The sequence below is a fragment of the Crocuta crocuta genome, unplaced genomic scaffold (assembly GCF_008692635.1).
Source record: "Crocuta crocuta isolate KB4526 unplaced genomic scaffold, BGI_CrCroc_1.0 scaffold407, whole genome shotgun sequence".
In the NCBI taxonomy this organism is placed as follows: Eukaryota; Metazoa; Chordata; class Mammalia; order Carnivora; family Hyaenidae; genus Crocuta; species Crocuta crocuta.
The window spans coordinates 2,284,736-2,305,902 of record NW_027551557.1 but is presented as its reverse complement, the minus strand read 5'-3'; the positions used below and the strand labels follow the sequence as shown (position 1 = coordinate 2,305,902).

At 38.9% G+C, this 21,167-nt stretch overlaps 1 protein-coding gene across 1 annotated transcript in view; it reads right to left on the bottom strand.

Moving 5' to 3' along the window:
* PLCB1 (phospholipase C beta 1) overlaps window positions 1–21,167 on the bottom strand; it is a 686,139-nt gene that overhangs the window by 653,421 nt on the left and 11,551 nt on the right. The gene's annotated exons all lie outside the window — the stretch shown is intronic.

Sequence of the window (21,167 nt, the reverse complement as noted above, 5' to 3'; positions counted from 1 at the left end):
TTTCAGAGTGGGTGCTCTGGCTATTACAGTATAAGTACATGACTATTCTCAAAATATGCATTTGTCAGTGTCATCATTTCCGTTTGGTTCTTTTTTGAAACTGCTATTTCTTTGCTGAGGTTTTCTACTTTTGCACTTGTTTCAAAAGGTTTTTCAGTTGATTATTGAAGTATTTTTATGATGGTTCCTTAAAACCCTTGTCAGGTCATTCCAACGTCTAATTTCTCTCAGTGTTGGAGTAAAAAGATTGTCTTCTCTGATGCAAATTGTGATTTTCCTGGTTCTTGGTATGATTGGCAATTTTATATTTTAATTTTAAATTTTAATTTATTGGCAATCCAGTTATATCCTGGATGCTTTTATCTATTATGTTAGAAGACTCTGAACCCTATTTAAGTATTTTATTTTAGCAGGCAATCACTCTGCTGTGTTTGTCATGTGGGCTGTGGTATACTTTTACAAGCTGGGGTTCCAGTGACAGGTCAATTTCCAGAGCCTTTCCTGTGTTATTTTGGTCTGGATGGTTTATCTGATCCCACTGCAGCTCCCACAGGTCCTTGTGCCTAAGGGGGTAGAAAGGGTTCTCCAGTCCAGATCCCCAGCATCTCTGGGCAGGGGGAGGAAGTCTCAGGCTCATGGGAACAAATGGTGCCCCAGGCCAGACTGCTTGTCAGGGGCTCCCTTTTGCCAGTGCCACCCAGCCACCTACACATTGTGTCTCTTGGTGGTAAGATGTTTGAGGCCTAATGAGGAAGGACAGAACCATTTCCTGGCGACTTATTGTTAGCTGAGATGTCAATTGATCCCCCTTGCCAGTGGAGTCAGGCTCTCCTAGTGACAGTAGAAGGGTTCCCTCCCATTAGATCCATGAAAGGAAGGCCACCTTCTGTTTCTAGGTCAGGAGTCATGGAATGCTGGGCCTGGATTTTCTGTTGTTTGGGGGGAACATAAGACACCCCTGCCACTGTGCTGTTCCTCTAGTCCTGAAAACAAATTCTTTTGCCTGCCTCTTAGTGAATCTCAGAGTTGTCTGCTTCCAGGATTTATAGTGCTCTTAGTGTAGAAGAGCAGACAGAAACAGATCTATGTTCTCTTGTCCAGATCATAAGTCTGAATGATCCATGTTTGAAACACAGTTACTTACATCATTCCTTTGTTTAAAACCTTATAACGGCTTCAGATTTCATACAGAGAAAAGCCAAAATCCTTAAAATGGTCTTAAAAAACCAACATGATTTGTCCTTGCCTTACCGTGACCTTCTGACTTTGTCTTCTATTATGGCCCCTAGCACCCCATTTACTTTCTCCAGCCAAATAGCCACTTTCTTGTTCATCAAACCTCTCCAGAAATCACAAACCTCCACACTTATTAATTCTTTTGCCTAGAAGTCTTCCTCCAGATAGCCACATGGCTGGTCGCCCAGCTCCTTTAAATCTTTGCTCAAAATACCAGCTTTTCCGAGATGCCTTCCCTGAGTACCTTCGTCATCACTCCCACCTTTTTACTTACTGTGTATCGAGGCCATTTTGTGTTGTCTAGAAAAATGCCTGACACTTAGTAGGTGCTCAGTAACACTGCATTGAACAAATAACAGGACACGGTTTCATGTGCAGTGACCCAGCTATCACTTACCGTGGTTCAGAATGTTTCTGTTGTGGGAAAGAAATCATGCAGAAAGAAAAGTGCACTTGAACCACTAGAATTTCCAAAAGGCAACAGCAGGTGTGAGAGTTCCTGGCCAACTGAACACTGGGAAGCAGTTTATGCCCAGTGAGCAATCCTCACTACATGTAAACTGGCTAAGGAAGCCCCACCTTGCAGATTCACCTGGCTTGCGTGGACTTTATGTTGACAAAGTGGCAACTCCCCATGGATGAATTTCTGGCACAATAAGAGAACTAATATAGCTTCTCACTTTGAAATATAGTAGTCATTCTTCAGATAGCCCATGGACAAATGACATAAAGAAGACAACAATGAAAATAACAATAATAATAAACATAGAGTGCTTCCAACATGATAAGCACTGATCAAAACATATTCTATTAATTTATGTATTTTTCACAATAACCTTTCAAGGAAATGTGATTTTTATAGTATCTTTTTATACATGTGCAAACTGCGGTACAGAGAGGTTAAGTCACTTGCTCACAGTGACACAGCTCACAAGTTATAGGGCTAGGATTTGAACCTGGCAGATGGGTTTCAGAGTCTGTACTTTTAACTACCACCCTATATTGTAAAAGAAACAACCTAAATTTGTTTGTCTCCTACACATGAAAAAAAAAAAAAGTAACTCATGAGCAAATAAAATGATAAATATATGGGAAATGCATTCCAAATTTATTTTCTCCAAACTTGAATTTAAAGCTGACCTCTTAAGCAAAAGTTTACTTGTGTTCAACTAAATGCATACAATTCAATAAAGAAGCCTATAAAGATTTTTGAAGGTAGCACATTGTCTGTTATTTATGAAATGTCTACATATACCGATGTATTAGAAGAAAATCAGACCCATTAACAATAAAGGAAGTTAACTCCCATTTGCCTCATCGTTGTCAGGTTCCACACTGTCATTGTGAGGAGGCCAATTTAGCAGAAGTAACACTTGCTCTCTCCTGACTGTCTGGTTGAAGCTATGTGAAACTGCCCTGTTTGATCGTTTTTTGACCTACAATTATGGCAATTTCACATAGTTCAGTCTAATAGATTCAGGCTTCTTTTTTTTTTCTCCTTGAAAAAAGTCTTTTTTATTCATGTTTTTTATGTGTGTATAGTCAGAGATTAAAGGTCACCTTGATTCTATGTACCTAGCATACCCTTTTAATGTAATATGCTTCTTCCAGATCAGAAAGCAGAAACCAGAATAATGCCCACCACATAGCCTATTTTCTCCTGATATATTGCTTTGTTTTCCTAAGAAGTTCTAAGCAATTATATTCTTTTGTTCCACCCAGAGTTTGCACGACTTAAAACTTAAATAGGATTTAAAATAAATCTGCAAATGGCATTATTTCCTATTCCAAGTTTCCCACTTACATCTGAATGAAACTGTGATTTACTCTGAAGTTATACTTTCACATGCTTCCCCCTTCTTACCACTGTTTATAGAAAGAGTTCATTACATGCGTTCTGTAAATACCCAAGTGTATATACTTTAGGCTTTGAGATCCTCTCTGAAAAAAAATAATACATGCCATTTTTTCCAGGGTCAGTAAGATTTTCTATCTGTCCTTATGCATATAGAATCATTTATTAATGTGAGTGGGCCTCTCCAGCTAGACTTCTCAGAAAGAGTAAGAACACATTGTAGGCACCACAAAGGGGTGGGTGCATAGAGATCCCAGGAAGCCTCGGTGGAACACTGATAGACACTGAGTAATAGAGCAACAAAATCATTGTCCCTCTAACTGACTGCTCAGGCCATCTTAATAGCCATTCTTTTATTGTTTTAATTTTTAAAAAATGTTTATGTATTTATTTTAAGAGAGAAAGAGAGAAACAGCTTGCAAGGTACAGAGAGAAAGTTGGAGAGAGAGAATCCCAAGCAGGCTCCATGCTGCCAGCACAGAATCCAATGCCGGGCTCAAACTCACCAACTGTGAGATCATGACCTGAGCTGAAATGAAGAAAAATCAGACATGGTTCCTGTTTTCAGAAAGGTACAGAATTTAATCTCATTTTCCAGAGCCGACCTGGCAAGTGGACCAATCAAGATTGTCCAGAACCTTGGTTTGGGTCACCAAGTGTTTTCTCCCCCTCAGCCTTCCATTCCTAAGGTTCACTGACACATGTCACAGGCTCTATGTCCTTGCTGAGTTCAGGCATCTAGATCTGTATGCCAGAGCGCTGGGAGTCTAGTGGAAAAACTAGACTAGTAGAGCCACCTGATCTACACTTAGGAATACATCTGCAACCTGAGACACTGGCTTTCCTCGGGCATCCCAACTTTTCAGTCAAATTAGGTACAAAAAGATTTAAAACATGAACCAGAAGTACCTGAACATGTGTCATAGTTCAATAATGCACACAATATATAATATATATGCATTCAAATTTACTAAATTTGGTTAAAAATAGCTAGCAGGCATGGAACACTTAGTCTCTATGCTGTGCCAAATGTTTCACATGTGTTATCTCATTTCATGCCCACAAGATTCTTGTGAAGTAGATGTATTATTCCCCATTTGCAGAAGAAGAAACAAAAGCTCAGAGAAGTTAAAGTCTTCTTCAGCGACACATACAGTGTTTGAGCCAGGTTTTAGACCCAGGGAGTTGGATTTCAGAGTCCATGATCTTACACACAGTATCTCACAAAAGAACAATTACAGAGGTCACACACTGATTCTACAAAGTAAGTAAAGAGATGGTAATGAACTGAACGTTTTAACCTCAGTGACTCCCCACCCAATATACATTCACCAGATAATGGCCTTCCTTCCCTTTCACTGCATGCTCTGTTGGCTCAGTCGGATATAAATACGCTGATGCCTGCATCTTCCCAGAGCACACTCAGCTTAAAAAAAGATGAGCTCAGAGTAAGGACTGATCCCTTCCCGTGCTTCATTGACAAAACCTACCGAACTCTCCCTCAGTCAAACTCATGTGTTTCTCATCCCTGAAAAATGCACGTTGCGGCCCAGGCTAGAAGAGATCTGGAATGATTTCCACCTCTCTACTATGGAAAATTCCCAATGATCATTGTCCTACAGTGAAGAATTCTGAGGTTTAATTTCCACTTTCCCAGTGTTCTTACAGATTTTGAATTATTTCCATGTTCCCAACATAGGGATACTTTAAAATAAGAAAAACAGACTATATCAAGGTACAGAAAAATCACTTAGGAAAAGTATTTAGAAGGAGAAAAAGAAAAAAAACACAAAGAGTGACACAAGCAAACTCTTCTAGCCTTGAACATGAAGAGTTCCCTCTTATGTTGCAATGGCCCTCAGCCAGCCTCATCCTCAACACCTGTGAAAACACTTTGGTTTGAAGAGCCATTGCTGGGAGGATGCTGCCCAAGTGCATCCTGAGTTGTGGCTCTACCTCCCTAACATCTCACAAGAATCTTTTCCTCTTATCAAGTAAGGACCCCAAAGTCTAGGGTATGTTTAAAAAGACCTCGTATCTCACAGCTGTGTTACACAACTAACACAACTGACTGGCTAACATATTTAGCATTGCCTCAATACTTCAGGAAGGTGAGAAAGCCATTGGTTAATTTTGCCCCATTGAGACACTCCACTATAACAGAGAGAACCTTCCCTAGTTTGAGGAAACAATTCCTTTTCTGTATTTAATTGCAAAAGCAATCAAAAATCATTCCCTTATGCACATCCATGCCTCTTTGCAATGTGACTTTGTAGGCTTTGTTATTAAGAATTAGCATCTAGGGGCGCCTAGGTAGCTCAGTCAGTTAAGTCTGACTTTGACTTAGGTCATGATCTCACAGTTCATGGGTTCGAGCCCCCGCATCAGGCTCTGTGCTGACAGCCAGCTCAGAGCCTGGAGCCTGCTTCAGATTCTGTGTCTCCCTCTCTCTCTGACCCTCCCCTGCTCACGCTGTCTCTCTCTCAGAAATAAATTTTTAAAAATCAAAAATAAATAAATAGTTGTATTAAGGCACTAAGTTTTGGGGCTGTTTGCTACACAGCAAAATGTTGGCTAATGTATGTATTCTATAAATAACTACCGCAGATAAGAAAGGTAGAAATATAATATAGGGAAAATCCCTCTCAGCACAAAACTTAAAATTTATTAAGGAATGAGCAAACATTGCTCTTTCTTTTGTAAAGTAGATTTACTTATGATATGTTCAACTATAACACTATATAACACAACTTGAATTTCTTCTCAAATTCTTTCTTGAATTTCACAACTTGGGTTCTTCTACTAGAAACTGTGTGACTGTAGCAGATCCCACTCCCTGACCCTCAGTTATAGGAGACAAAAATGAAGGGATCAGATGTGATAACATTTAAGTTCTGGTCCAATTCTAAAATGAAGGATTTTATGGCATTTTTTGTCTGAAACATGGGCATATTTTTTATCACTACATTTTTATGATGGAATAAGAATACTTCATTTAACTCTCTAAGAAATTACCTTCAGCATGCTCAGCACTGCTCTCAGTCATGAGGATATGGCAGTGAAGAGGGCAGACATGCTCCAGTGGTATGCTGGAGCTTTCTTCTAAGCTCACAAGAACTAGCTGTGTCCTTCTGTTCCCAAATCTGTGTTCAGTGATGATGCATTGGTAGCTTGAAATCAGACATGGCGGAGAAAGGTCATTTAAACCATGGAAATCAGCAAATGCTACAAATTGGTTTTCCCATCAGGACAGCCAGTTGTTAAACATTTACCAGGACAACAGTGGACTCATCTCTCATTGAGTCAACATCCTAATAGGGGAGCTAGACATTACATTACGAAATATTTTATTACACTCGATAAGTATGGTGAAACAGCAGAAAGGAGAATGCATAAGAAGACCACACATACTCCCGGCAGAGAGAGAGTGCTGTGAGAACCTCATGCAGAAAGGAACATGCCATGTGGGAGGAAATGGAGGAAGGCCAGTGTGTTTAGCATGGCCAGAGCACAAGAGCTTGAAGGGGAGGTGGAAGACGGTGTTAAGAAAGACTTCCAGGATTCAGACTGTGCAACTCTGTGAAGGGGGTGCCTTTCATAAGGCAGCAGGACCAAGGCAGGGTTAAGGGAGGAAGAAAATGAAGCCAATCTTAGCACTGGATTTCAGGTATCTTGGGGACTGGATGTGGGGTGATGAGTTAAAATGGGGGCTGCCGTGAACAGGTGGTAAAAGCAGCTGAAAGTACAGGTGAGATTTCGGTGAGTGGAGGGACTGCAAATCAGAGCTGGCCAAGCAAACTGAGTGGTCCTGGAAGTGGAGAAAAGCATGTGAGCAAAGAAGTCAAGAAAATGGGGCAAACAATGTAAAATTCTAATAAAAGATCAAGCACAAAGAGAACCAATGTGGCCGATAAGTTTTACCATATGAAGGTCATCGGTGGCTTTAGAAAAAGGTTTGGAGCAGTGATAAGGACAGAATGCACACTGATATGGACTGAGGAGCCGGTGAAAGGTGAGAACAGAGAACAGAGGCAGAGCATACAGGTAACATCTTTAAAGATGTTCTCTCTGAATGAAAAAGAAAAAGAAAGGAAAGCAGCCAGTTAGGGTCAAGAGAGGGTATACTGTTTTCTTTGAAGAGAGGCCTTGTGTTTAATATTGATTGTATAGATCGGGTTAAATAGAAATACTGACAACACAAAAAAGAGAAGGTATTATAATGTTAGTGTGAACTCATTGAGAAGTCAGAGTTCAGGGCCAAAGAGGTAGGGATGGTCTGGGACAGGAGGAGGGAAACAGAAGGAGAGAATAGCTGAAGACCAAGGTGGGCTGCCAGGGCTGATGTCAGGAAGGAGGTAGGGATGCTCTCCAGGACTTTCTCTCTCGTACAAGAGGTAGGAAGTCTCATAAACTACTATGAGTGAGGCAGCCAGAGACTTGAACAAGGAAAAGGTATTAGTGAGTAAGTAACAGTGTAACAAGTCATTAGCATTCTATCTTGACAGACCTGGGTCCCACCGCTTAGTATCCTGTAACCTTAGACAAGTGATACCACCTTTCTAAGTCTCATCCATTTGGCCAACAATGATTGAACAAGTACTGTATATAGCAGTGTACTAGAAATGCCAACAAAAATCAGATAAAGTCCTTGTACTCAAAGATTCCATCATCAATTGGGTGAGTAAAACAAGTCAGACAAAATTAATGCAGCATTAAAAGGGCTAAGGTGAAGGGAAGCATAAGGTATTCAGGAGCACAGAAGAGGGGGTTCATTCTAGACTGGCAGGGTTAGAGACAACTTTCTAAGGAAAGAACCCCTCTAGCTCTAGCCTCAATTTCCTGAATGCAAAATGGGAAAAACAATCAATTGATTAATTAATAAGATAGTCAACATAAAGCAAGTTGGCATGATGTCTACAACACAATTACCAATAAGTTTTACTTTCTTTCATTAGAAACCCTTCCACCTTGATTGAGATTATTAGGCTAATCTACAGAGTTGTTACAGACTTCCATTGTTTGGACACATTTTCAATTTTCTCCATGTTTCTCAAACATATTCTTCCCTAAAGATGGCTACAAGCCATTAAAACTATTCCTGATAGTGAAATCCCAACTTAGAATAATATACAAAACAACTAACTAGGGAATTGTAGACACTAGGCATATAAAAATTTCACAAGTTCTAGCTCTTCTTTTATTTCTCTTTCATGTTTATGAGCCAGATGCAGCTGGATCCTAGATACCTGAGTCCCTGCCTTCCTTTAAATAAATGACTGCTCAATGTATCAGTTAGCAATCCTGACTATAAAAAGACAATATGCCATCTTAAACTGGCTTAGACAATGAAGGGATTGATTAGCTCATGAAATAGAAATGGCCTAATCTGGCATCTCAGATGACTTCAGAAGGATTTGGTTCTTCCCTGCAGGGTTAGTTTACCCTTTAAGCTCCCAAGGTGACAATCAAACTATTCCAATATCTCTATTCATGAGAAGAAAATAGCAAATATAGGTCCATGTAACATCTTGGCAGCACACGATCCAGACAAAGAGAAAAGTCCTTTTCCTAGAAGTTCAAAAAAACTTTCTCTTACTTTGAACTGGTTCCAAACAGACTATTCTGGAGCCTATCTCTATGCAGTGACCTCCAATAAAACTTTCTGTAATGATGGAAATCTTCTCTAACTGTACCTGTTTACAGGTAGCCATTGAGCACTCAAAATATGGGTACTGTGGTTGAGAAACTGTTTTTTTATCCTATTTTAATTAATTAAAACTTAAACGTAAAAAGCAACATGTGTCTACAGGCTCCTGGTTTTACACAGCACAGTTCTACAGTGAGGGAAGGGTGGGTTACACGGACTGGCTAAATGAGATGGTGCCAACTGCCTTAAACTAGGGGTGAAGTTAATCTCATTCATTCCACAAAAGGAAGTCATTCTGCCTGGTGTCCCAGAGCCCACCATTTTTATTTCCCAGAGATTAATGGCCTAATTCAACGTGAAATACCTTGCTGAGGAGTCATCTTTATAAATCTTACCTAGGACAATGCCACGTGAAAGTCACTTTGGAATAATAGCCTTTTAAAGCTGAGAGTGACCTCAGGGCTTGCACACTTTAGATCCATATTTCACAGAGAAGAAATGGGCTTGAAGCATCAATTGCTTTGATTATGGCGGTTATGAGCAGGGCCTGGATATGCTGACCTTCAGCCATTTTTTCACTGTAAAATTCAGCCCTTATGCTACAGCGCTGCAATAGACCCACTGTGACAGAACTGACTTCATTCTACGTGAAGCTTTATAATCATTGGCATATTGAAGCTTCCAGGAAAGAATGTTACCACAGAGGCCTTATATTTTACACTCAAAAGTCTGAAGGAGCCTAAGAGGTAATATAAATAAGGTAGGCCAGGCAGGTGTTGACTGAGGCTGAGTAGATACCACACACCATGTCTAAAGCTCCAGCCAAATGTGGCCATCGGGGTGGATCAGCCAGTTTTGCCATGCCTTCAGATGAGAAATCCAGATTTATGTATGAACTCTCCAAATTTTTTCAAATGCTCGCCTCTCATGGGGCTCCTGGGTGGCTCAGTTGGTTAAGCGTCTGACTTCAGCTCAGGTCATGATCTTGTGGTTAATGAGTTCAGGTCCCACATCAGGCTCTGTGCTGACAGCTCAGAGCCTGGAGCCTGTTTCCGATCCTGTGTCTTCCTCTCTTTCTGCCCCTAACCTGCTCTCTCTCTCTCTCTCTCTCAAAAATAAACATTTAAAAACAATAAAATAAATACATGCTGGCCTCTCATGTTTTACATTTTTAATGACTTATGCAGGCTAAAGAAGATCTGTGAATGGGTTTAACCTCCAGCGTGTACCTTGTGATAGAGATTTATGAAGTCTGACCTGCTGAAAATGAAAGCCTTCAGAGTAGTTGCTGCTGGAGGTGCCCATGTGATCCCATGCATACCAAGTGACTGAGGGCTTTCTTGAAGCCTGGGGCCGACTGGTCTGAAGCCCCCTTGACCATGTAGAGGGCCTAAGAGCCCAGGGGAGAGCTGCCTTCAGTCACTGACAGGTGGGAATTGGTGGAAAAATCCCACAGTTCTTGGGCCCCTCATCTGGGACAATTCCAAGGTGTGTTCTGCACTGTCTCCCAGAATTCCTCAGTGGTATGGAGCTTCAGATGCCCGAAGTGTGAAGTGGCATCTACTCTGGTATTCAGATAATTCGATATTCACAATACAGCGCTGAAACGGCTGCCCTCCTGCATAATGATGCCATGCTATAGGAACAAATGTTCATCTAAAAATAGAACCCATTATGTATACCAGCCGAGTCGTTAGTTTCTTAGCATAGCAACTAGTTCTGCTCCATAAAACTTTTCATGGAAGCATTCTCTTCAAACAGGTGCAGTTGGCCATGCTGCAATTCAATTTCCAGACTGCAGTGCCTACGTCAGTGGGGGGTTTTGCACGCGCCAAAGAGAAATCTCACGTGAAATCATTCTCATCCCAATCCATGTTGCTTATAGAAGACAGAACTGAAAACCAAAAATTCTATTGGCAGTCACCTGAATTTTATCACCCTCAAACATCTTACGTAGGGGTGATTAAGTCACAAGCTTAAAACTGCGTAGGATCTGGCTCTCTGGTTTTCTTGGTGGGCTTATGTGTGTCAATAAAGGAAGAGACCTCCAAATTAATAAGAAATGACATGTTATAATTTAACAAGGTGATATCTGGTTTTGTACAAATGTAAGTTATAAAATGACATAATTACATAAAATAATTTTTACAACCACATTTGCTTATTCAAGAGTGTAGAGAATTTAATTAAATATTGAATTCCGACAGCAACTTGCTCTAATGGAAGATCTAGAAAAACAAAAACATAAAGGTTAATAATCAAGACCTCAATGTTGAGGACAGGTTTGGTAAGGATAAGATAAATAGCTCATACCTGGAACATTCAGAGACTGTAAAATGAAATGAATTTTAATCAACTGAATATAAAAAAATATCTATTTTGATTCAATCTTGGATACTGATATTCTTTCTAAAAAATGCTAGTAATTTCCTGCCTTCATAAGTACAGTATAGGGAATATTGTTCAATCATAGACAAATAATTCGAAATATTGTAGGGCCTCTGGGCGCTCAGCTGAATATTACTTCTGACAGAAATTAGGCCACGGACAGGAAAGGTAGAGTGAACACATCCTCTCAGGAAGTTTACTGACTTAATTTGTGATGTCAGCTTGCTTTCTATCAGTGTTCACCTTGGCTGCACATTAGAATCAGATGACCACACCCCAGAGCAATTAAATCAGATTCTCTGGTGGTGGGGCCCAGCAACCAGCATCTTTGAAGCTCCCAGCATGATTTCAACATGCAGCCCAAGTTGAGAGTCTCTTCATCCAGTTTGCCTCTTCTCACGAATGGAAGAACCCTACTGAGGTTTCTTTTTGGGCAAATTTCACAGGAAAAACTAACTTTATTCATTAAACACATTCTCTAAAAAGCCAAGACATACAGCCAGACTACCTGGGCTCTAATCTGCCTCAGCTAGTGACCAACTGCATGACCAGGGGTCATTACTTAACCTTTGCGTGCATGTCAAGATCCATACCCATAATGGGGTTTAATAATAGCACTATCCTCAGAGGCTTTTGGAAAAGGTTAAATGAGTGCATTTGTGTGCATGTGTATGCGTTAGCACAATGGCATGTGGAAGACATTGCATATATGTTTGCTGTTATTGGTGATGATGGTAGCTGTGATAACAATAACAAGAATTCAAAGGTATGTGCAAATTGAATTAATGCATATTTTTAAAAGTATATTTATAATATTTGAATACCAGCTTCCTAATAAACTGATTGTTCAATGTTTTTGTTTTTGCATTTTTAAATTAAATAAAGTAAAAATGATAAAATAGGAAAAAATGGGAAATAACTAATTGTAGTTTTTATTTTAGTCTATTTTTATTGTGATAAGTGCTTAAATGATTCGACTACCCATCTAAATTTATTTTACCAAAAGGGGGAGAAAAAAAGACTTGTCTTTCTGATTAAATATCAAAAAGGCTTGATGAGGACCCCATCTGTAGGATCAAACCATTTTGGATTGACAAGCAAGTAACCAGAAAGCAACCAAAAATGCTCACTCTATCTAAAACGCCCATAATTCAAACAAAGGAGTAAGACAAGGATCTGGGAATTCTATCCATAACAAAGGCAAATGGTTTTTTTTTATATAACAGGAAATAAAATTATGAACAATGCACCAAATGTATTTTCTCCACACAATCCTCCAATCCAGTGTCTCAAACTAATTTTGGTATCAAACATTACAAATATCTCATTTTATAATAGCTTCATAGCATGGAAAGCATCCAATTTAATTTTTCCTTACAAGACTGGGAAGAGCTAAATATAAGCAACTCATAAAACTGAGGCAATTTTTTAAATTAAATTATATTAAGAGTAAAGTGTTTTGAATTAAGGCCAGAGTGTTTCATATTTCTAAACTCTGATCACAGTGTGTGCAAAAGAGCATCGCTGTCGTTATTGGCATGATGAAGTGCAGTGAAGGTGACATGAAAATCATATCAATGCACTTACACCCTACAAATAATCCCAAAGAAACTGCAGTGATGCCATTTCATAACCAGCCTGATTTTAAAAGACATTTGAAGAGGTTACATATCAGTTAGAAATTCTACTAAAAAGCCATGAATCACAACCTCCAAGAAGAATTTGTGAAAGATTTTATCATAATAACATTTTTTCTTATGTTGCATCTACACACACAGCCTAGGCAATCATAGCATTTGGTTATTCTACACTAGCTAGAGTTTATTGAGGAAAAACTCTGGGCCTCAAGGCAGTGAAAAGAAGGTAGTGTTGAGAATAAATGGAGCTTAATCTGAAAGTAAGTTTGATGAACGGAGACTCATTCCTCGGCAATCAGACAGACCAATGACTAAATTACACTTGAAAACACTACAAGTTTAATCTCTAAGTATGGAGGAGGAGGAGCTGCCTGATGTCAATATAGCTGTGATAATCCTAAAGTGATTTATATTAGGAAAAAAGACACAGACAGCAATGGTGGAGTCCAATTCTTCTTGTAAATAATAACTTTTTCTCTTATCCAAGACTTTAAATCATCTTAAAGCATATTCCATGAGATGCTTCAGATTCCCGAGGGTCCAAGAAACTTTCACCTATGATGGAGTATTTATTAGTGAATTATCCTCAGAGGAAAATTATTCTAAACAATAAATCCCCTCTTTTGCCTTCCATGGCTCTGTTCCCAAAACATTATGAAACACATAAATAAACATCTTGTGTGCCCAAACAGACCTAAGCTTCGATGCTTCAGATCAAAAGACCACAGCTAAGTCTAAACAGCAAACAAGTCACTAATGCCTTGAAGGAGAAAAAAATATATATTTAAAAATATACATAAATAGATGGTCACCTGGCTTTTGAAACAGCACATTTGTGGTCCTTAACAATTATTTAGAGACTAATTGCTTAGTCAGAGGCTAGTTGTTTATTACACCCCAATAATAAAAAGCCACCACAAATGACCTTGAGGGTGTTATGCTAAGTGAAATAAGCCATGGAAAGACAAATACTGCATAGTATCACTTACACACGATATCTTAAAAAAAAAAAAAGTCAAACTCTAAACTCCTAGAAACACTACAAAAGTGGATGCCGGTGCTGGCGGTGGCAGTGCTCAGCATAAGGAGGTTAAAGAAGATCAATAAGGTCTGAGGATATAATGTAAAACATGGTGACTGTAGTTGAATACGCTGTAGTATATAACTGTAATTTGCTAACAGATAGAACTTAACATTTTCCCACAAACAGAAAAATAAATAAATCTGTGAGGTAATGGATGTGTTAGTGAACTCCACGCGGGATCCTTTTACAATGTCTATGGATACCAAATCCCCAAGATGTACACTTTAGATACATTACAATTTTATCTGTCAGTAAATTATTGACTAATAACTCTACCCCATTAAAGCTGAAATTTTTAAAACTAAAATGAAATTTTAAAAATGAAATTAAAAAAAAAAAGACCCCACGAGGGATCATATATATATAATGCTAGGCATTATGTTAGGCACTTCACATATCAAACTTAACAACAATCCTAAGAAAGTAATACCTCATCTTACAGATGAAAAAATCGAGGCTTAGCTTGTGAAGAAATTCACCCAAGGTCACTCTTAATATGAGGTAGAGCAAGAGCTTGAATCCACAACTGACTTTAGAGCTGATTTTCATAACTGTCTTCCTGCCTCCCAAATTAGGGCTGTTTTAAGAAAACTGCTTTGCTTAAAACAAAAGTATTCATCTAATAGTTTCAGTGCCTCTTACGAAGAAATCTTTTTAATGCCCTTAATTAGGGGGCATCTATATTAAGACATCAAGCATTAAGCATCTATATTAAGCAGTTCCTAGAGACGGATTCTAGTAAAATTAGCTTATTTTAGAGGTGGTTCCAGGACAAATCAGGAATGAGGAATTGAGACACGAAAGAAGGAAGGCCATAAAGGATGTGTTTGCATGCCAGTTACCACTGTGGATGTGGCTTAATCTGACCAAAGAATGCTGGGGGGATAAAAAAACATAAAGCTTGCACCTTTGCCTTATACCACCCGAGAGGTAAAGGAACTGTGGCATCTGCCTATCAGACTGCTTTGCTTGGGGTGGTTGTTAATTCTCAGGAAGTTCTGAGCAGTATCATGAGTAGCAAAGTGAGTACTAGTGATCAGAAAAAGCAAAAGAATACAAGCGCTGGCTCCTAGGGTCCAATATGTGGCTTCCAGAATTGTAAGGACTTAAGATATAGACTTCATGCTGCATCTACTCTATTAATCTCTTCAATAATGGTAACCGAATTCAGAAAAACTGAAGGAAAAGATTCAGTCCTTAGATGCTGCTGGACAGTTAGTGATGATGGTGATGACTGGTGTACTGCTCCAGGCCAAAGAACCATCCCAGCCCTCAGAAAGCAATCTTCACATGCATAGTGCTGTTTTCTAAAGCGATTCCAGGGGCGCCTGGGTGGCTCAGTCAGGAAAGTGTCTGACTTTGGCTCAGGGTATGATCTCACGGTTTGTGGGTTCGAGTACTTGTGGGGCTCGTCCTGACAGCTAGCTCAGAGCCTATTTCAGATTCTGCCTCCCTCTCTCTCTGCCCCTCCCCCACTCATGTTCTGTCTCTGTCTCAAAAATAAATAAACTATAAAAAAATAAAAAAATAAAAAAAAATTTAAATAAAGTGATTTCAATTATTGTTTCAGGCTTAGGGGAAAGTTGCCAAATAAAATGAATAGAATTAATCTTTTTTAAATTGATAACCACATCATTTCACTCAATAGACTGAGTATCCTACCTCATATACTATACACAAGAAAGGTCAAAATTGGTGCTTCTGGAATATACTAAAGAAGTATGTCCCAAAGAAGAAACACCATGCTACATGATGATTAATGAAACGAGTGGTGCCTGGAGATTCTTTGAGGGAAGCCAGACTGTGTTTTTACTAGGATATTCCTAGAGTTTCTTATGGAGGTTTATGGTTCATCATTTATAATATTTGTGAATGCTCATGCTGAAAAACTGTCATTGAAGCTTATGCAAATATTTAATTTCTGAACTTTGCTTTTGAACTCTGTGTAGCAATTTAAGATTACCATAAGAGAAGGCAGTCTATACTTCCCATTAAAAGAAACTTGACCATCACTCTGTACAAGGATTTAATGGCATCTCATGCAAAGTCACAGACAAGAAGAAAATGGCAGATGAAGCAGATGGTGGAGTCAATCGCTCCTGTCCTAAGTCCCTCAAAATGACTCAATCCGCAGGTATTAATTTATATCTATGAACTAGGGTCATGGGTAAACAGAAGGGGTTGCACTTATTAAATAAAGTAGAGGCGTCAGTACTAGGAACACAATGGGAACATCACCTCGGGTCAACCTGACACCTCAGCTCCCTCCTCCCACAACCTCCACACCCTGAACTACAAAAAAAAAACCACAGAAGAGAGGGTGCCATCATAACTGGCTCCAACCAGAACAGAGAACCACTAACACATAAGGCTGCCCATTTAAAGAAATTACATTTAGAGCCCCACCTCACACTAGTCTTTAAAATACATGACGTGACTGCTATGGCTTGAAAGTTTGCATCCTCCCCATCCTCTCCCCCAAATTCATACTTGGAACACATAATGTCCAAAGATGGGATTAGGACATGAGGCCTTTAGGAGGTGCTTAGGTCGTGAGAGCAGAGTACTTGTGGATGTGATTAATGTATAAAAGAGTCTCCAGAGATCTCCCTACCCCCTTCCACCATGAGAGGATACAAAGAAAAGGCTCCAACCGAGAAGAGGGCCCTGACCTTGTACTCCAGCCTCCAGAACTGTGAGAAATAAATATCTATTGTTCATAAGCTACCTAGTCTGTGGTATTTTGTTATAGCAGCTTGAAGAGACTAAGATTAGAAACCTAAATTAATAATAATGATGGCCACAAGGATGAGGAATAAGAAAGTCATTAAGTAAAGTAAAAACAACAATAAGGAATGAAATGTGAATACATCAAAATTGAAAATGGCAAGTCATCCTTTGCCATGCATAAGTTAGACGTTAAGAAATTTAAAGACAAACCACAAACAGGAAGAAAGTATTTGCAACATCGATAACAGCTAGAGGATTACCACCTAGAGTATATAGAGCACCCTCAACAAGGGATATAAGCAAGGGGTACAAGATTCATGTAATAGAAAACAGGAACCATCCATAAATGCATAAAAATAGACATGTCTTACCAACAAGGCAGACACTGGCAAATCAAAACAGAGATACAACAGTTGCATCGATAAACGCAAATATAAATAAATGCAAAAATAAAATGTTTCTTAATAGTGCCGGTGAGGCCTGAGGAAACCGTTCCTCTCACACACCACTGACAGGGTTATAAAATGATGCAACTATTAACTAAAATTTAGGATATGTATAGCCTTTAATCAGCAACTGTAGTTCTGAAAATTTACCTCAGGGAACCCCTGACCCATATACCCAGAGAGGGCTACGCAGGCTGACTATTACTCTGTATTATAGGATGGTTCTCTGTAGCCCCAAATTAGAAACAAACACCCACAGTCGGTCAGTGAGAAATTATTATTAAATAAAATTCGGTAAGCCATTCCATGGGTTATGATAGAGCAAGTTAAAAGTTAGAGGTAGATACATATGCACTTACATGAAAAGTTCACTATGACACACTAATAAAGTAAAACCTAAGTTTGTGGAACAGTAAAAATGATATGATGGTATTTAGGATACAAACAAATAAAACAAAATGAACTATTTCCATAGTTATGCATGTAAAATTCCTTCAGAGAGACAGGGAACGATACCATGAAACTGTTACCAGTGACCTTGAAGGGAACACTGAGATTAGGGTCAAAGATGGAGGGATTAAGGGCATTTATACTGCTTTACTCTCTTGTGCAAAGAACATATTTGTGTGTTACTCGCGAAACTAAAACTAAATAAAATCTGTAACAACAAAAAAGAGAAAGTCGTAGGAGTCCTTCATCTAAAATGTATCTTTTTCCTCCTATTCCTTTTTGATTTCATGTAATTAATGTGCTCCTCTCCCCTCTCCCTCCAAACTCCTGTTTTAGGGCTCCAAGGAGGAGTCTGCTGGGCTACACTGTACTTCTTGGATCTGAATTAGTAGTGACTAGTTTTATTTTTACACCAACCGTGGCACAGAATCAGGGCATCGAGTTGCAAGGCAAAGGTCTACTCTGTTTTACTTTCTAGCAGAATAGGTTTGTATTAGCTCTTTATCATTGACTTCTTTTTTCTTCTTTAGCTTTTCCTCCAAAATTGTGATGCAGAAACTTCCTGTAGTTACATGGTTTTCATGGCTGATACTTCCTGTGTTGGTTCCTGGTCCCAATCTGGCATAGCTCCAAAGAAAAGCCATAGCTTAATGCCAGCAACCCCTTACATACTTCAACCATGGAGGACCCCCTTCTCACCCACAATTACAGATAAGCTCATTCTCTTCACCTAATATACACTGACATAAGAAAAACCACCATGCTTAAAACAGTCCCATTCAGAAACGTGTGGTTGCTACTTGCCGCCAATAAGATGTACAGATCCAACAGTAAAGGAGAAAGTGATTAAAATAAATCCAGAGCTGGTACGAAAAATGAACATGTATCCCTTAAGATCATGATTATATGTATCTGCTTCCCCCAACCTCAAATATTCTTTCAATGTTTCACCAAAGCACATGTTTGCTACCTAAAAATGATTTACTACTAGCTTGGTTTGTTAACTCCTAAATCTATCATCTGTGCTGTCTGTCTTCTTTGCCACCCATCATTTCTATGATGAAAAATCAAAGGAAGATTAGAGCCATTATCTCTGGGGGGTGGATTCAGTGGCTCAAAATCAGTGGCTCTGGTCTACAGTATAATGGATAGTAAGGTACAATGTATAATGTGGGATAGTATCATGTAGCCGCTACAGGAGAGAGGACATGGGTAAGACATGGAGTAAAATGTGAGAATTTTCCTCCAGTGCTATAAAAAGAAAGATCTTGTAACAAGAGCTTCTTTACCAAGAGCTTCTTAAAGCCACTCAGCTTGCCTCTGAGCAGACTAGACGACGCTTTGGCAGAGGCTTCGTGGACAAAGGAGAAATTAGGTAAGGAGAGGCCCAAAGGGAGAAGAGAGGTACATTATAATAAACACCAATGCAAGCTTCCAAGCCAATGGAAAACACAGTGTGTAAAATCAATGAATAAATGTACAAGTATTTTTTCTCTGAGACATCTCTGTAATACATGTGATAGATTCACATCACTAAGAGTCACTGTTAGAAAAAATATTTTAAAGAAAGTGGGCCTCTAAGTAACATCATGATTGCACCACTCAACCAGGTAGCATCAAATGATCTTATGCAAAAGCAGGGACTAAAAGCTTGGCTTGCCATCCCTCATTTGAGAGCACCATCTTCTAGCATATATTTCCTCTAATATATCACTTACACCCGTCCATCTCCTAGAAGTGGATGTATCACTCCTTCTGGCTCCAATACCGGGCATTAAGCCAGAGGAAAATGACAAACTTGGAAGCAAGGAAAGTTTAATTTTTTTTCTTAAATCCTCTCATCTTTTGTATACTGATACATGATCATTGACTAAAAAATAAACCTCGTAAGTCTGATCTATGACGGAGAGATGACTTTGGTATTTAAAAAGTGAAAAATGAAATTTACTATCTTCTTAGGTAGAACTGTAAGATTCATATCCATGAGAGGAACAGTAATAAAGAGATAAAAGGAATTGCTGTCACATTATCTGTTTCAATTGGTCATAAACAGCATTACAAACAAGAGAAAATGGTTGTTGTAAAAAACTGAAATAAATTTTCCAACATCTGAAAATAGGAATAAGTCAAAATCCTGGGTTCTCAAAACAATAGAGATGCATCAAAGTACCTTCTGTCCTAAACCCTTTCTTTTTCTTAAGCAAAGAAATATTTATGATTGGTCTTAGAAGGGAGTTTAACTGAGTTGCCATGAATTATTAAAAAACCCCAAAATACCTTCTGTTGCTTTTATAGAAGCTTGATTTACAAGCTGAAAAATCAAACTGACAGTTAAGTCCCTTGTACAAATACCCAACCTTTAAAAATGCCCTAGGCATTATAAATATATCTTTCATGAATATAGCTGCAACAGTCCTAAAAATAGCTTTTAGGAGGGAAAAAAAAAAACTCTTTCAAGCCATTGTTTTATACATAACAGCAGGAAACCAAACAGAATGTCAAACCAAAAGTGATTAACACACCCAGTAATAAACATGAACATTAAATAGGAAATCTTACAAATGAAATACATTTTTTTGACATTAGCTTAGAGTCTATGGTTTAGCCCTGGATCTATGGCCAGAGATGATTCCAGGGAACCCATATTCAAAAAGTAATTCGAGGGCTACCAGGCTAAAATTCGCCTTTTAGATGAGTGTAAACAGGCACATTCAGGACTGGCCCTGGGAGCCAGATAATACCATCCAGCACCCTAAGAGCGTCCCCCAAGCCCCAACCTGACCCCAAATATGCCATTTCACATGGCCAGTTTCAGACCACTGCTCACAGGTGAAGTCGTGGTTGCTCCAAAGGCAGAAGGAAAGGCCAACAAATTCCGGTAACTTTGGCAACAGGAACCTAACTCAAGAATATGAAAAGACTAACAGCTCTTCACAATGTGGTACCAGGTATTTTGTTGGTTTTGATATGTATTTAGCACTCTCAATAAAGCTTACCCATGTCTCCAAATAACAGAGCTTACGGGGTCACAATATTCTGTGTTCTGCGTCCTCACAGGTTCAAGTGCAGAACCACTATTTCCTGAAATAATAACTGCTTTCTATGAATATTTTTTCTGCCCATTAAACCCCAAATAAATCTTCTGATCTGCAGACATTCTTTTTAATAATTCAATAAGGAATTATCTCAATTGGCATCATAATAAATGAGATCCTAAACTCACAATATGGTAGATAGAAAGCTAATATGAAAAAAAAATTTGGAATTTTATTCTTAATTTTCTAATGTGAGCAAATGATCAAGACCAAATTCCCACAGAGGCCAGGTGAACCCTTAATATGCAGCAAAGAGAAGGAAGAGAAAAGGAAAGCCAAACTTATAGTCATGAGGGTCAAAAGTTGCTTTCTCATCATTTTTCTTTATTCTTTATGAGTAGAGCTGGAGGGGTACTTAAGTCACTAATACTGGCTAAGTTTCTTCTACAACAAATGTAATTCACATTCCCACATTCTTGTCCTGACAAAATGCCAATTGTTCTAGGATTCAGCATATCTAACACTTGGGGCTAGAGTCCTTGGAAAACCCTAAGACATTTCTAAGTAGAACCTTTAAATAAATTACAAAGGGTCATTCCCAAAATGGATATACTTGTGTAGGTAACTTAAGTACTTTGCAAAGTGGCAACCAACTGGAA